This window comes from Strongylocentrotus purpuratus, unplaced genomic scaffold, assembly GCF_000002235.5.
Source record: "Strongylocentrotus purpuratus isolate Spur 01 unplaced genomic scaffold, Spur_5.0 spur5_scaffold_2, whole genome shotgun sequence".
In the NCBI taxonomy this organism is placed as follows: Eukaryota; Metazoa; Echinodermata; class Echinoidea; order Camarodonta; family Strongylocentrotidae; genus Strongylocentrotus; species Strongylocentrotus purpuratus.
Window position 1 is genome coordinate 41792410 of NW_022145605.1, and position 5391 is coordinate 41797800.

Sequence of the window (5391 nt, forward strand, 5' to 3'; positions counted from 1 at the left end):
GGATGTCAGGCGAAGGTACGAATTCCGTCATTAATATTAAATTAAACATTACATTTTGAGCTGTTGCTTGAGGGCAACATAGTAAAAGTACAAAATTATTGGAACCGAAAGATACGCAGAGCAACAACTCTAATATGTATTTATAAACACAATGCTTAAATCTGTAATTGTTGTTATTGCGATATTTAACATTTTTTTGTTTGAGAAATATTATATATTTATAATTTGCATACTGCTAGCTACCATTTTTTTGGAGAATTAAGACGAATAAGGAGGCGCGATAGCTCAGACGGTGGAGCAGTGGTCTCGTAATCCGGAGATCCGGGTTCGAAACCAAGTCGATGCGCTAGTGCCCTTTGGTAAGGCATTACTCCTCATTACCAGGTCCGTCGGCCGTCTGGTTGTTTTAATACTCACAAGCATTTATGCTTAACACATTTAGAACCGATCCAGTTTGCGCTTAGGCCTCCGAAACTAGGCATGTGGTAAATCTTATTCGTATATTCTAAGTATATGAAATGTCATCTAACGTAGATTCTAAAATACTCTCGTTTACTAAATTTTAAAAGGAGAAAGTTTTGAAGAATGGCAAAACAAGTTTTTGAGGCTATTAAAGAGTTACGGATCACAGGGTATTTTGTTATACACGGAGCACTTTATAAATACGTTGCATTAGTATAAGCAGGCAGGCGCGTACGCAGGGGGGTGGGGGGTTGGGGGTTAAACCCTCCCCCCCCCCCCCCTTTGGCGTTTTTTTTTTTAATTAAATAAATAAAATAAAAAATTATGCCAATGGCTGATCTAAAAAAAATGTCCTCTTACCCCCCCCCCCCCCCTTTCTTGTAAACAAAACCGACAATGTCTAATATGAAATGTGAGGTATGAAAACAAATCGAACTGCGAATCTAACGTATTGGGGAACGTAGTTAACTGAGGTGATATATATCTTATGAATAATAATATTGTGATAGAATGGTCAAAAAGATTAATTTCATGAAAAGAGCTTCTCTTTTTTAATGAAAAATTGATGGATTAGAAAAGTTTACTTGTTTGCGTTTTTTAGTCGCGTCATACAACTTCCTTATGCTCGATAGCAAGATGACATTTCTTTCTTTTCATTCTCACGAAGCAGATCGTTTCTTGTAGCTCTACCAGCCCAGCCACTAGCAAACCGAAGCAAACCAACATTTTGCCGAATGGTCTACGTCAAATGGAATGTCCCTTAACCCTGCTAAATGTAAAAGTATGCAGGTGTGTTTTATGAAAAAGCCTCCAACACCACTGTCACTGGAAATTGATCAGCATCCTCTAAAGCAATCTACGTCTATCAAATTGTTAGGAGTCCATATCCGCTGTGATTTAAAATGGAGTGATCATGTGGATTTCATGATAAAATGTGCAAATGGAAGAATACACCTCATAAGGATCCTGAAAGGTCACGGACTGCCGATCGAAGATCTCTGTACCATCTACACTGGTTTCCTCAGACCCCTCGTAGAGTATGCCTCGCCGGTGTGGAATGGAGGCCTAACTAAAGAACAAGTAGATCGACTAGAAAGGGTGCAGAAAAGAACTCTGAAAATAATCTTGGGACCTAATTACCAGTCATATGAGACAGCACTGAATCTAATGAATCTGTCTTCTTTGGCTGACAGAAGGAAGGAACTGTGTTTGAGTTTTGCAGAGAAACTGATATCAAACGAGAAGGTATCTTACCTCATACCTCCTTGTAAGAACATTAGAAGCCTACGCAAATCAAATACCAGAGAACAGTTAAAATGTAAAACCAAACGATTTCGTAACAGTCCAGTTCCCTACCTTATTGACTGCTAAATTCACAGTAGTGATCATGCACTTTGTCCACATTATTTTGTATAACATGTAAACTTATCCCCATAGTGATGAGGTAGAGATGCTGTAGAATTATTTTATTTTATGTGAAATAGTATATAACTTTTTAATTAAGACGATTGTACAACCTTGATGATTGATTAATGAAAATGGTAATATAATACGGTAAATCAAGATTACCATTGTTAACTTATGTAATGATTGAAACATACTTGCCACATATTTATTACAAGAAAAATCTCAAAATTACCATATTTCATGTCTCTCATCTGATTGCATACCTACCGGTCAATTTACAATACATGTTATCCATAACTCACCAATGAAAATGTAAAATGTAATTTATTAATTTTTACAACCAGTATTCTCTCTGTCGAAATTGTACTTTTTACCTTATTTTCGATATGTCTGATATACACTCTCATCCTCAGCATTATCTTTTTATATATATATATATATATATATATATATATATATATATATATATATCGCTTTGGCTCACTTTCTATCTCCCTATTCCCCTTTCTCTCTTTCTTTCCCTCTCTGTCTGTCTCTATCTCACACTTTTCCTGGGTCTCCCGTGCTGTCTGCACTATTACCCTCCCTACATCTCTTCTATATTTCCCTCCAGCCCAATGATGATTGTGGAATAGAATGTTAAGCGAATTTTATGAATTGTATTAATTTGTATATATATATGTGTACACTGATTTTTTTAATTCATTCACTGCGTGATATGTCTTAATACGTTTTATGTTTGTATAAATATTTATGTTTTTACAATGTACAAAGTTCTGCAATTCAACCATCTGGCTGCAAATGAATTTTTAATAAAACCATTACCATTACCATTACCATCAGGGAATTATGGAAATCAAGGAATTTCTCCTGACAGCGCGCAGGAAAGATATCCGATCTGTGAAGATCAATAAGGATCGGGACAACACGAAGTTCAAGGTTCGTTACAGTCGCCATCTCAACACCCTAGTCATCAAGAAGGCTCATAAGCTCAAGAAATCTCTCCCTCCTAGTCTTCAAGTGAAGAATATCAAATGTACTGCGCATGAGAACGATTCCTGTAAAATAATGTATGGCATAGGGCAAAAGGGCATTTTGAATCGAGCACACATACTGAACTACATACATTTCACGTATTTCATTTTTTATTTCCGAAAATGGGATAATTTTACAGAGAACAGTGACACAAAAATTAAACTACACTGCATAGTTACTATAACTATTGGTATTGTTTCTTTTCCTTCCCTCACATTCATTGACACTGGGTTGGGAAGAGGGAGGGGGGAGTAGGGGTGAGTCTAATGGGAATGGGGTGTATGAATTAGGTGCTGTGTGTTTGTTAGACTATACCTGTATATGTGTATGCATGAGGGGTGGAAAGACGGGGTGTCTTTGTGTGTATTTCGGTGTCATTTTGTTTTTGTTTTGTCTGTTAAGTTCTTTGTTGGTTGATTTTAATAACGATTCCCTATACCCAGGGGTAGTACTATGTGTTTTATTTAAAGATTATTATAATTTTATGTACAACGTTATTAGAGTTTGATTTATTTTTTTATATATTTTTTTAATAAATATATTAAAAAGTATGAGTATTTTGAATATTACTCTTTTGTATGTTGTTTTGAATGAAAAAGCAAATACACAAATTAAATTTTGACTTGTATCTCATTTTAAATGATGTCATTTGTATTTACTGTGTTTTATTTTGCACTATTTCTATTACTGATGATCTTTGTAGGATTTTACTGACAGCCTATTTTGGCAAATTATGCATACGATGCATGCATGATAATGAAATATCTAACGCAGATATTAAAGTACTGACGTATGACTATAAGGCAATAAAAATATGTATAACTGAATAGAAACAAAAGTTTGTTTGACTTTTTCATTACTGTAACATATCCAAAAAAAGATGTAATTACTCTCAGGATAGATGTTGTTATTCCATCATCGTAATATTGATTACTGCAGTTACCAATGAGTATGGTATATGCCTCATGTAAGTCACTTTCAGCTTTCAATTTTCAGCTATTTTGCTTCCTCCAATTTCTATTCTTTCTACGACTAGCACTCCTAAGGCTAGTAATAACGGTGGTCTCTCTCTCTCTCCCCCAGGGATCATGGTCGCCTCCTTTCCAATCAGAAATATTTAGAAATTTGATCGACGATGAAATTCGATCATTTAATATATCTAAAGGACTTCGTTAGAAAGGTGGGAGAAGAGAGGCTGAGTATCTCTTAGAAAACATTGTCGCTAAAGTGAAAGCCTGTGGTTAAACTTGTAATGACCATGGATGGTTGAGTATTCATCGACTCATTTTCATGTATGCGGTTGATATCTTGTCTTTCATTGAAGAGTGAAGAGTTTTGTAGAGTTCAGAAGAAACTGGAACGAATGGAGAGCTTAGGAGCTAACATGGACAACTATATTCAAGTTCGACAAACTCTCTCCCATTATTTTCTCGTTGGTGCCCCCCCCCCCCCTTCTCTATCTCTCTGTAAAGGTGGGGAAAAAACATTATCAATAGTGTCTGAATATATACAATTTTGCCTATATTGAGAAAATCGTGTAATATATTGCGGGTGTTCTGGGAGTGTTGACAAAATAGTTTAGACTTTCTTCCTTAATCTCCATATTTTTTACAGACATAAAACAAAGAATCAAATTAAATCGTAATAGTGCAATGCACTATTGCTTAGACAAGAATTCAAAGTTACACAAAACTCAAAGGGTAGCGAAAACTGCTGTTGCATGGCAAAGAATGCATACCAACCGAAAGAAAACACTACTGCGCAAAATATGTCAGAGTATTGCCTTGCACATGGGAAATGATTAAGATTTTGAGCTTGGCATATCTCATGTAGGAAATGTTTCGAGACATATTTCTCCCGGGAATGGACCGTTACATTTCTTGCATTCCATCTAATGACCTACCGATTAATAGAAGTCTTTTTTCTCGAACCCAGACACATTACATCGATACCGCCCCGCACGCCTGTTTAGTTTTCGTCCATCTATAAATCAATTACATGTGGACCAAGAGATTCCTAAAAAGGGGATGACAGACATTTAAAAATAAAATCATTTTCAAGTAGTACATCTTTTATTCAAGGGTCTTGAGCACATTGAAATTTGATGTTATTTATCAGGGAAATTTTTGTTTAATGTAAACTCGTCATGTGAGTGAATTCAACGAGTAAAAAGGGGCAAATAAATGTCTAGGGGCACTTTCCCCTGCCCCCCAAAAAAAAAAAATAATCATAAGGTTAATACGTACATAGTACCCGTTTTGACTCATTTATGTATTGTTTGTCTCATTCATAATTATTGCACCCTCGAAAAGAATATTTTTTACACTTGTGAGCAAACTAAACACAAGGCTTCGCAAAAAGTTGTCCTCTCTTTGTCTCCTCCCCGAACACCTCCACTCCACCCACCCCCCCCCCCCACACACACACACACACACACACACACTTACACACCGGGACACATAGCCAAATTTAAGCCAAAGTTAATTT